Genomic DNA, 13,199 nt, shown 5'->3' with positions numbered 1-13,199 from the left:
CTCTGGCTGTTTGTTTAACCTCTGCCAAAATTCAGTGTCTCCCTTCAGATGCATAAATGATGTCTTCACTCAGGAGATATATCTGAGACTATGATTATCTGTGCAAAAGTTAAAAAAAAAATTAAAAAAAAAAAAGAACAAGAAGCATTTTAGGAAAGAAGTAAGACAATCTCTGTCCTCAGATTTGCTGGACAAATAGCAGCTTCTGCCTGAAGAGAGAATAAGCAGCAGAGAGCTTGGCTGATAAAGGAACCCAAAAGTAAGCAAAGATGAAACTCCTTTCATTGCAGACGCGGCTAGAAAGTAATTACGGTGCCTTTTTCCTTCTGGGAGCCATAGTGGCAACATTACATGTGACTGATATGGTCTGTGGTGTCCTCAGAAGCTCCTGGTAATTTGAGAAGCCAATTTTGCCTTCACCTCTATTTTCTTGAAATGACTCGCTAGATAATATCTTTGATGTGTGAAGGAAAGAAATTAAAATTCTTTTGGCAGTAAATGATGCATAGACAGTATATCTATAGTCAACCCTTAAGTCTCTCTCTCAATTACCTACTGCAATCAGCATGTGGGCCCACTGATAGAAAAATAATAAGATCCACTAAGATCTTTTCATTTTGGGAGCACAGTTCAGCAGAAACGGTGAAGATGAACCTGTCTTGATATTTATGGTGCCAAGACATATTTCACAAATGTGTTACATTGAAATTTTGTGATCTAATGTCTGCCTGTTATTTTGCCTGGATTAATGGCTGTTTTGTTATGCAAACAGACACACATGTTCATGTCACTGTGCTAGGGATTGGAGGAGAGGGATCAGGGCTCCCTCCATTCCTTGTCCAGACGCATGAACCTGTCATAGAACAATTGTGGGGACCCCTGTCTGGTGGCACCCAATTCATTTGACACGGACTGCGTGAAGGGAGATAAAACTAAATTGGCTGATCTTGGAATGGCTGTCGGTGCAGTGACTTTGCACAGATTTCTTACTTGCACATGGAATGGTGCACAGACTTCTGTTTGGTGGGGACTCATCAAGTGTACAGTGAGTGACTTTCCAGTGGGCTGGAATCTCTTCCTTTTCTAGATGTTTTGGCAAATTGTTTTCCTGCTGCCACCACTTTATGAGATGTTTCTAACTCAATCAATGGTATGAGGCTGTGGGGCTCATATGCTCCCCAAACTTACTTTGCATTCTCCTGCTGTCATTCAAGACACAGTTTAGGTCACCTTTCTGATAGGAGGGACAATCACATGAACCTATGCTTTTCTTATATTTCACTTAGTTCTAGGGCACCAGCTTCACCCTCCAATGCTCTCAGAGACTTTATTACAAACACCAAACTGACACTGAAGGCTTTTCCCCTAGAGATTGACTAAACAATAATCTCCTTTGTTCTTCTGAACAGGACACATGTTATTGTCACAGGAAGCTATCCTCAGGGACCCTGCAAAGCTGCCTCATTGTGAGATCACCCTGTTTGTTTTTTGGATGTAGGATTCTGGGCTATTGTTACATAGATCGTATTGCTGTATTTAGTTTTGCTCTTTGGTTTTTAGGCTTCTTTTATGTTTGTTAATTCAGAAGGACATTCCAAACAGAATTTTTCTGTTGTCTAGACCATCATCTGTGCCACTGAATTAAAGAAGTAATGCTGAAGCAAGATGCCATCAATCCAGTGGTTATCACTGGGGAGTGGGGGTAAAATTAGGAAGGTAGAGTTTTATTTTCTTTTTTATAAGCTTTGGTGTGGTTCCTTCATTTTCACCAAAGGCAGATATTACATTGCTAGTAACAAATAAAAGAGATATTTTCACGATGCGCACAAACAGTGGCAAAACTGGCTACATTGGTAAATCCAGATCAGTCATTCATCACAGGCACTAGTCTCCTCTGAGCTCTAACTTAATTGAATCAAAGTCTAATTTAGTTTTTTGACTTGCTTTCTGGGAGTCCTAATTCCTTTGTAATAGAATGGTTGTGAGATCCACTGGGAACTCCTTTTTCTGAGTTACAAAACTTCAGGGGGTGGGAAAGAGCCATTCCTGCCTCCGGAGGCATTTGTTACACATTTTCAGAAATGAATTTGAAGGCTTATTGAAAATGTGATATTGCTTTTGCTAGTGTTCCCATGATTTTTAAATCACCATCGCTTGAAATTTTAAATTTTGCTACTGATGTTTAATTTGCTATTATCTGCTTTTACAATATTTTCTATTATGTACAATAAAAATATCTCCTTCTAAGGAGTTACAAAGTGAAGGCACCGTCAAGAATACCCTAACTTGAAGGGAAAAAAAACCCTACAAACTAACAGTAAGGACTCTAGCCAACTCTGTCCACATCTTTGTGTAGATCTTTTCCAAATATTTTCATCAAAATGTTTTTGGGGATAACTCTAAAGATGGGAAGAATGCAACTCTTTTGAGAGGCAGTGGAAAGTCTGGAGAATGTTTGCTCCAATGAGTACATTCATTAAACTCTTGGCTGGAGGTGATAGAAACTGAAGCAATTTAAGGAGAAAAGGTAATATGTTTGCTTGTAAAACTGTCTGTGGGGTACACATTTTATATAAAGTAGTTAATCAACAAGGACCAGATGTACTGCACAGGGAACTCTACCCAATCTTCTGTGATAACCTTTAGAGAAAAGAATCTGAAAAAGAATGAAGATATATATATATATATATATATAAAACTGAATCACTTTGCTGTACTTGGAACTAACACAACATTGTAAGTCAATTATACTCCAATATAAAGTAAAATTTAGGGAGTTCCTGTAATGGCACAGTGGAAACGAATTAACTAGCATCCATGAGGATGCAGGTTCCATCCCTGGCTTAGCTCAGTGGATCAGGGATCCAGCCTTGCTGTGAGCTGTGGTGTAGGTCACAGACGAGGCTCGGATCCACCGTGGCTGTGGCTGTGGTGAAAGGCAGTGGCTACAGCTCTGATTCCACCCCTAGCCTGGCAACTTCCATATGCTGCGGGTGTGGCTCTAAAAAGCAATAATATAAAGTCAAATAAAATAACCTATCTATGGGGTGGGGGGTTAATGTGGTCGGCTTTAAGTGTGACTTGTTCTGGGGCTCAGGCAATGTCAGTGGGCCTCTGTCTTCCTCTTTCCTTACATTGGCTCTGTTTCTCTGTGTGTTTGCTTCATCCTTAGGCATATTATGTCTTCATGACAGGAAGAGTGTGGGCCAGTGGGAGTCCCAAATTCATTCCCTAAAGAAGAGAAAACCACTCTTTTCTCCAGAGTCCACAGAACAGATCCCAAACTTCTAATTTCCTCTGCTGAAATCATCTCTGCCAGGGAGATGGCATTCATTGATTGACAAACTGCATCGTGGTCCTGGTGTGTGTGTGGGGATGGGGCTGCTACACCCCCCACCCTCACCTCAGGACATTGTTGCTGCGGGGAGGGTTCTTCTGAAAAAGAAAATCTTTGGATGGGCAGACCTCCGTACCCTCCATGGAAGGCTACTTCCCTAGAACCTGGCGGGTTCATCAGTGCCTGGGGAAACTGCCCAAGGTAACCACATTTAGACATAAGTGGATATTGTATTCCCTTACATTTCAATTCCAGCCAAGAAGTTGGGAAAAAAAATCCCTGAGTTATTTATCGTTTAGAAAACCAAAGAGAAGAGATTGCTCAAATCAGTTTGTATCAGAGCTTTTTTGGAAATGCATAAACTTCATTTGGATCCTCTTGGTGACCATTGCCTGAAAAATCTTTTTTGACTTTTCAATTCAGTAAAATCTCCCTTATCTAATCTACCCTATGTCATCTCATAAAAATCTGGCTCTGTCATGAAATAATTATACTATGATGATGATAAATTATAAAGTGATTACAGTTTGCCAGACATTATGCAAAGCTTATCATGTGCCCTCTCTTAGCATAACTTACAAAAGTTCTGTGAGATAAGTTTTATATTTATTTATTTATTTTCTTTTTATGGCCTCATCCTCAGCATATGGAATTCCCAGCTAGGGATCAAGTTGAAGCTACAGCCTATGCCACAGCCACAGCAACAATGTCAGGTCTGAGCTGCATCTGTAACCTATACTACAGCCCACAGCAACACTGGATCCTTAACCCACTGAGTGAGGTCAGGGATTGAACCTGCATCCTCACGGATACTAGTTGATTTGTAACCTGCTGAACCACAATGGGAACTTTATTTATTTATTTATTTTCTTTTTATGGCTACATCTGTGGGAGAGAGAAGTTTTAAAATCCTCACTTTTATAGACAGTATTGGAGTAACCAGGTACTCACCTGAGATCACATAGTACAGTGCAGCACAGGTTCAAGCTGGGTTTGTTTCTGAAGCCCAGCTTCTCTGCTCAGCCTCTCTCTGCTGAGCCTACATGAGTGAATAACAGAGGTGAATGCAGTTCAGAGCTGAGCATGGAGGTGGGTTGGAGAGCTGCTCTCTGTGGCGGGAGAGGTGACTCTGGATCTGAAATGACTGAGCCATCATTACTTGGTTCATTTATTGTGTGCATTCATATCATCTATGTTCACCCATTTTTTCAATCAAGGACCATAACTACTTTTAATTTCCATATGTAAAATTGATAAAAACAATCTTTATTAAGGAGCCTGTATTCTGGATGAAACCCAGTATCTTTCACTGTTAATTGCTCCATTTAAATTCAGGACCACCTAGTATTTGCTCCGTGCCTCGCAATTAGTCAAGCATTGTCCAGTTCATTGTTTGTGTTGTAACAGGTCAGACACTGGCATCTCACATTTAGTGATGAGGAATCTTAGATTTGGAGAAGCTATATGACTTTCCCTCAAGCCTGCTGACTCCGGTCTCATGCTCTGTCAATTGAAATTCTCTAAAAAGCAACTAAATGGTGGTAAAAAGGTGGGCAGAGCTGTCCTGTAATCAAATAGGGGTTATTTCCAGTGGAGATAAAACTGCCAAGGAAGGAACTGTAATTAGGTTATTTGACAGTTACGAATAATTTCTATAGGACAGTGATTCTCATTTCAGCTGCAGAATGGGTGCCATCCTCACTATCACACAGACTCTTGTGATGAGGACTATTTGCTTTCCTGTTTATTCTGTTGAATTTGTTAAAGTGTGTTTTATGGTCTGGAATGTGGTCAGTCTTGGTGAATGTTGTACATGAGCTTGAGAAGAATATGAAGTCTGTTGTTGGGTGAAGTAATCTATGGCTGTCCATTATCTCCAGGTGATTGATGGAGCTGCTGAGTCAATTATGTTCTTACTGATCTTCTGCCTGCTGGACCTTACAGATTTCTGAATCCCTCTTTCTGCTGTCTCCATCGACGATTGTGGATTCATCCTTTATTCTGTTAACATGGAGAATTCCATCCAGCATTTTCTAATCTTAATTGCATTCCTGGAGTAGACCAGATTTCATTGTTATGTGTTACCATTATTGTGTATTGCTGGATGTGATCCATTATTGCTTTACTTATTATTTGCACCTTTATTCATGATGATTACTGGACTATTATTTTTCTCTACTGCAACACCTTTATTAGGTTTTAGAATCCAGGTTATGTTGGCCTCACTAAAAGAGCTGGCTTCTCAACATTTTCCTTTTTAAAAAGATCCTTTGGGGGGGGTTCCTGTCATGGCTTAGTGGAAATGAATCTGACTAGTATGTAGGTTTGATCCCTGGCCTTGCTCAGTGGGTTAAGGATCTGGTGTTGCTGTGACCTGTGATATAGGTTGCAGACATGGCTCAGATTTGGCATTGCTGTGGTTGTGATGTAGGCCAGTGTCTACAGCTCTGATTCAACCCCTAGCCTGGGAACTGCCATATGCCATGGGTGCACTCCTAAAAAAAAAAAAAAAAAGATACTTTGTCAAGTAAGATTGATATTATCTTTTCCTTAATAGTAGGAAGAATAAACTGGTGAAGCTATCTGGGTCTACACTTTTCTTTGGGGAAAGATATTAAATTATAAATTAAACCTTTCACTGTGACTTTAGCTGCATTCTCTTTTATTTATGAAGTATTATATTTTTGTTATCATTAGGTTCCAAATATTTTCCAACATTTGTTGTATGTTTGTTTTTTTGGATCCATGGGTCTTATAGAAAAATATTTCTTAATTAAAATATGTGGGGATTTGTGCAATTATCTTTTTTTTTTTTTATCTTTTTGTCTTTTCTAGGGCCACATGCACGGCATGTGGAGGTTCCCAGGCTAGGGGTGTAATTGGAGCTGAAGCCAGAGCCACAGCAACACAGGATCCAAGCCTTGTCTGTGACCTACACCACAGCTCAAGCAGCTCAAGGCAACGCCGGATCCTTAACCCACTGAGCATGGCCAGGGATCGAACTTGAAAGCTCGTGGTTCCTAGTCGGATTCGTTAACCACTGAGTCACAATGGGAACTCCATCAATTATCTTTTTGTTAATGATGTCTAGGCAAATTTTGCTATAGTCAAAGAAAAAGTTCTATACTTTTCAAATCCTTGATGCTTACTGAGTCTTGCTTTATGACTTATCAAATAATCAATTTTGATAAATGTTCTATATGCATTTTAAAGCATGTGCATTCTGCAGTTAATAAGAGCAGTGCTCAATATAGGTTGGTAGATTAGGCCAAATTTGTTAATTGTGTTGTCAATTATTTTATATTTCTCTTTGTCTCTATTATCATTTACTGAGAGACAAGCATTAAAATCTAGGCTGTGAATTTTAGTTTTTCCAGCTTTTGGAGCTAAGTAGTTTTATGCAAAATTTAAAATAATTTTAACTCTCTGGCAGATTAATGCTTTTTGTCATAGTGAAATTTCCTTCTTTATTTCTATTAATGCCTCTTGCCTTAAAGACTAATATGTTTCATATTAGTGTAGGTATATCTTCTTTTGGTTAATGTTTGCATGATATATCTTTTTCAGTCATTTTACTTTCAACATCTCTGTGTACTTAGGTTTTCCATTTTTAAATATGTAAGTATAAGATAGTTATTTAAAAATATAGCATACTCATATCTTTTTAATTAGAGAATTTAGCACTTTTATATTTATTGTAATTACTGGTTTGGTTCATTTACATTAAATGTAATTATTGATATTATTGGGTTCGGGGTTTAAATTTACCATACTATTATTTGTGTTCTACTTGTTCTATCTATTTTTTTGTTTGTTATTTTTCCTATTGTTTCATAGTTGGAACCCTAATTTCAGCTCTGCTATTGACACCATCACCTTTACTTCATAGGTGCTTTATACATGCTTCCAATTCTTAAGACGTTTGGGGGTTTAGCAATATTATTTAGCAATGATAATAAGCATCTTCTTAATCAATTCCTGCTCTCAATTAGCTTGTTATTTTTTACAAGCTTTTATTATCTTTCTAATGGTTATTTTATAAATTAAAATATGCTCCCTTGACCTTTTAATGCCTACTATAAATTATGCTCTTATCTATATTTTCCATCTTTTAATTTTTCTGTAATCAGTAAGGATATTTTATTTAAATCGACTTTACTTTTTACTAGTATCCTCCTTTACTGGATCTATTCTGCTCTTAAACTTTTCTGCTTCTTCTTTTTTTTTTTTTTCCTCTTTTTTGGTCACACCTGCAGCATATGGAAGTTCCTGGTCCAGGGATTGAATCTGGGCCACAACTATGACCTACATGAGATCCTTAACCCACTGACCTGGGCTGAGGAGTGAATCTGCACTGCCACAGAGACAATGCTGGATCCTTAACCTGCTGTGCTACAGTAGGAACTCCTCTACTTAATTCTTCATTTGTTGTTGTATTTTTCAGTACTTATAATTTTTTATTTTTTAAAAATAAATTTCTATTCTCTGGCAAAACTCTTCTTGTCATCTGTTTCATTGAACACATTAATCACAGTTATTTTAAAATTCATATCTTATCACTGTGCGTCTGTTTCCTTTATGTACTTTTTCTTGATTTTTAAGAATCTTTACAGAATATGAGATATCGGGTATAGAAATGTAAGAGCCTCTGGATGATGTTGTCTTCCTCTGGGAAGCACGTGGTTTCCTTCTGAGTGGGAGGAGTGTGGCCCCTCTGGTCTAATCAGCTGAGATTGGGAAGGATGGTGAGGTCCTTGTGGCCTCCCATCAATTTCCCCCTTGCCCTTCCTTGCTCCCAGGGCATTGCTGGTGCCTACCTTGAACTCTGACTTTTGTTTTCCCAACATAGGAGGAAATGACACTCCATTTTGATTTCCAGTCTTTTGGTCACTCTTTTTTGCTTAGTTTCGAGGTCTAGAGGACTGCTGGAGTAAGTTCGCTCCATATCTTCTGTTTTCTCCAAGGCCTTCCTCCCTAACATCCTGGCTATTTTGGATAACTGTGAGCTCCAGCCTTTGCTTTCCCTTCTCTGCAGACACTGCAGCGTGAGCTTCGACCCTTTGCCTGGTCTCTCAGCCTCTCCTGGGTTCTGCACTGACTGCATTGCTGAGGAAGACAGACAAAACATGTTAATCTCCCCTGGACAGGCTCTCCTTTTCTCTCACCTTTGGCCCCTTAGGATGTTGGTTACTGTCACTGTCGTTAAGCAGCATTTATAATTATGCTGGTTTTATGGTTCATACCTGTACCTACCACATGTGTGATATCATCATAGAAATGGCTCTCTTGTTTCGATTTCATAATTTCATGGGTGCTTCTTCTGAGATCTATTTTTTGTCTCTTTTGTTTTAAAGATTTCCTCCTAAGTGGTGATCTGATATTGGGGTGAGACACCGAGAAGCTGACTAAAGTGTGTGAGTGTGTCAGGGCTCTGTGACAGGAAGGTGCTCCCACCTGGGATGACTAACTTCTCCGGGTCATCCCAGTTGTCACAGCTGTAGGTCTCTGCCCTTAAGCTCCTAGTTTCTGGAGGGAGAAATCTCCTAGTGTCTGGAAGGGGGTGTGAGCCTGGAGGCCGGTGATGTGCAGTCAAGAGGGGTGCTCGGGGTTCAATATGCAGGTTCCCTCCAGCCCTCCATTTCCAGCATGGGAACCACACCTGGACATGGCTGCTGCTGCATTTGCTGCAGGCATAGTCTCATCTTCCAGGACAGGAAGGAGGGCAGGACATCTCTGCACCTTGGGCTGAATCTCAGCGATTCTCCTGACTTCAGCCACATCTTCTGCTCCATGTCAGAGGCAATTGGATCAGCCTATTCTGAATAAGCCCCATGTGATAAGGGTCAGGTGTCCCTGGTCCACCAGGTCCGGCGGCTTTCCAACTTCCATAGCTTCCCCGCCACAGTCTCCTCTCCTTCCTGTGCATGTGCATTGGTGCATAGTTCTCATATCTACTTGTCCTATTAGTAGGATTTCAGGAGGAAACTATGTTAACACGTGTGTTTAATCTGCCACACATTACTGGTGGTTCACAGTACTCTGTGTGTGTGTTTAGGGCCACACCTGCAACATATGGAAGTTCCCAGGCTAGGGGGGTCAAATCAGAGCTATAGCTACTGGCCTACACCACAGCCACATCAACGCCAGATCTGATCCATGTCTGTGACCCACACCACAGCTCACGGCAGCACAGGATTCTTGACCCACTGAGCAAGGCCAGGGATCAAAGCTGTGTCCTCATGGATGCTAGTCAGATTCATTTCCACTGCGCCACACCAGGAACTCCTACAGTATTGCTCTTAATAACTAAAAATAACTTTCAGAGTTAATATCTTTATTTCAGAATTAATTAATTCTTTAAGAAATCTGGGAGTTCCCCGTGTGGTGCAGCGGAAATGAATCTGACAAGGAACCATGAGGTTTTGAGTTCAATCCCTGGCCTCACTTAGTGGGTTAAGGATCTGACGTTGCTGTGAACTGTGGTTTAGGTTGCAGATATGGCTCGGATCTGGCATTGCTGTTGTTGTGGCATAGGCTGGCAGCTACACCTCTGGGGACCTTCATATGCCATGGGTGCGGCCATAAAAAGACAAAAAGACAAAAAAAAAATAAAAATAAAAGAAATAAAAATAAATAAGAAATCAGGTGTTATGGCCTCATGATCTAAAAATATATATGCAAATTGCCAACCCAGATGACTTTTTCTTAGAGGGTATGATTATTGACTCATTGGTGCCAGAAAACTAAGTGTAATCAATCTCTGCCTCTTTGACCATGAGAGTATAATTTCAGGTAATAATACAGGTTCAGGGATCATTTTATGGGGCTTGGAGGTGGGACTCAGTGTATAGAATGAAAATGATTTTACTGGACTATTAAAGGTGAAACATTTTTGCATGTAGTCTAGGGCAAGAATATGTTTCAATTCCACTTCTTTAGTAAAAATAAACAAAGGAACGAAGACACTTCTGAATATGTAGATGGTGAGCCTATTACACGAGGGACTGACCCTCAATTCAAATAGGGTCATGCAGTGTTGGGGTTTTGATTGGACCTGACAAGAGAATTCCATAGCCATTTAGAGCAAAGGAGTGTATTTACATAGAGAATGTAAGGTGGGAAGAGAGGACCAGGGAGTACCTTCTGTTTTAAGTTATCCAGTTTTTCTGAACGTTCACACTGGAAGTAGCTAATGACAGGGATTAGGTGTTTGCTGTCATGAAGGAGAACTGGGTTCTTATCTAGACTGTAGTATCATGGAGAGAGTTAGGATTCCTCTATTGGGGAATGGCTGCAGAGAATCAGCTCGGGAACACACAGGAACTTGGAAAATCTTTGAAGTTATTTATCTCAGAAAGGAGGAAGGTCCCGCTGACACAGGTTATAACTGTGCTAAATAGTGGAGGAGAGGGTCTTTGGTTGAACAGGACCCAGGCCAAGCCCTTAAAAAACTCACAGTCTCCTTTGACATTCTTCCATATTATATCCAACAGATCTGTCATTGAGTATTCACTTTTCATTGACTGTAGATTGATCACTAAGGAATTTCCTTCTCTCCTCCTTAGAACATCAAACAGCTTTCGTTTCTCCATTTTGAAATCTTACAGCTTTCTCTCCCCTCTCCTTTTGTTTGCTTTGTTCTATAAGCATCTGCCGAGAGTTTTTTATGTGCACCCAATAGTTGTTTGGTGGTTTTCCCTCTAGACTTCTTCCACTCATGGATCTGACTTGTCTTTTGATGTTCTTTTAATTGTGGACACCCACAGTCTGAATGTCCTTAAATTAGTAGGACAATTTTACTTAAATAAATGGATCCCAATTATAATGATCAAAAGCTGCAAAAAGAACTTATTTCCATCCATGATTAGGAGGTTGGGGCACAGCTCTACTGAGTGAGGCACACTTGGGCCTCATAGAGGAAGTGTAATTAGGGTTGGCTTTTTATCAGCTCTTCTCTCTTCCAGGTTACCTTTATTTTCAGGGCATGCTTTCCCCACATGGTTTCTAAGTCATGTGCATTTACAGCATCCCTAAATTGACCTCGGCATGTAAAGGGTACATCTTCAGATAACTCTGGACATGTCCAGAGATGCTTCCCCCATGACAGGGCTGAGGCCACTTGGTTTATTCTGGACCCAGCCTTACAATTCAGGAGGTGGCGAGTTCTGATTGGCTAGACCTGGGTCGCATGCTCACTCTTGGCCTCGATGCCAGGTTAACCCCACCCGAACCACATAAACTTAGAGTGGGGAAGGCATCTTCCTACAGAATTTTTTTAGGAAAAACAAAAAACAGCAGCATTACCTGCCATCCTACAAGTTGAACATTTTCCTCCCCAAATCTTCCTGAAGCAGGAGGTTGGGACATGCTCCTTACCTGTCTCCTGCCCCAAACAGCAGCCAGTACACCCCACTGCCGGCTGTCACTGGGGAAGTTCCCCTGGATTCCCTATCTAGGATTCTGTCCAGATGCCCATCTAGCCCTGAGAGCTCATGGCACAACTGCATTAGTTCTAGCCCAGTCACTCCCATTCATACCTGACATCCTTTATCTGCTTCTTCCCTCAAATTCTCATTGAGCTGTTGTCCACTTATTTCTGAAACTTCCCTCTTTCTCCACTCTGTGTTGGAGTAAAATGTGCCTGTAATCGGGCTCATGAGTTGAAGAGTATAGTGTGATCCAAAAGGAAAGCGAAGGCAGGTGTTTATAGGGGGTATTAGATAGAACACCATCTCTTTAAGATTCAGAATCTTGACAAAAGTCATCTTTCAGCCAGTCACTTTCTAGTTTGATCATTATTACTCAACTATTGGCATTTAAAATCAACTGTTTCATTGTAAATTATCCTGCAGTTTGGTTAATTGTGGGTATTTGAAAGGGATCCTCAACATGTAGCCATGTTGTAGGTACAATAGTTCATGAACTGAACTGGACAATTAATAATGGTTTAGAATAATTCAGCTATAGAAAAGTACACTTTCTTTTCTTCTGCTAAGCCTACTGTACCTCACAAAATAAAAATTGTGACTGTAATTTTCAGTGTTTGAGATAAGTCAAACAACATGCAGTTAAGACTCTTATAAAAAGGCCTATGCTGTGTGCTGGGCGGGGGATCCCAGAGCCGGAGGTGGGGAGTGGGTGGACGGAGGTCAAGATGAAAAAATGGGAGGGTTTTGTTCCCGCCCTGGAGGAACTGATCATGCGGTGGGGAAAGGAAAGCAGGGAGACGTGCTCAGAAAAGGCCTCAGGAGGTGGAATAAAACTTGTGTCCTGACCCCTCACTTTGTCCCATGTGATTATTTTAACAGCAGAAGTGTTGCTAAATACAACAGTCAAGTTCAGAAACCACAGTTGTGTTTCTTTCTTTTTTTTTTTTTAATGGCCACACCTGTGGCATATGGAAGTTCTCAGGCTAGGTGTCTAATTGGAGCTGCAGCTGTCGGCCCACACCACAACCACGGGAATGCCAGATCTGAGCCGCATCCGTGGCCTATACTGCAACTTGTGGCAATGCTGGATCCTCAACCCACTCAGTGAACCCACTCAGTGAACCTACACTCTCATGGATACTTGTTGGGTTCCTAATCCTCTGAGCCACAACTGGAGCTCTGACCACAGTTGTGGTTTTGAAAGCCTGCGTTTGCACTTCTTTGTGTCTCTCCAGAAACTATGGCTCATTTTTTTATTTGGATTTGCCCCTAGAATTTCCATCTTTGACGCATTGCATCAGTGCAATTTCTGCCTCCTTGGCGAGTCAGAATGTCCTCCAGCTTCTACACCAAGGGCATGGTGGATTTGCCACAGGTAGCCAGGGTTCTCTGGGAATATCCGCTTCCCTTTTTCTTATTTTTCATTTTTGGCT

The sequence above is a fragment of the Phacochoerus africanus genome, chromosome 3 (assembly GCF_016906955.1).
Source record: "Phacochoerus africanus isolate WHEZ1 chromosome 3, ROS_Pafr_v1, whole genome shotgun sequence".
Classification (NCBI taxonomy): Eukaryota; Metazoa; Chordata; class Mammalia; order Artiodactyla; family Suidae; genus Phacochoerus; species Phacochoerus africanus.
The sequence above is the reverse complement of the archived record's forward strand: the minus strand, read 5'-3'. Positions refer to the sequence as shown.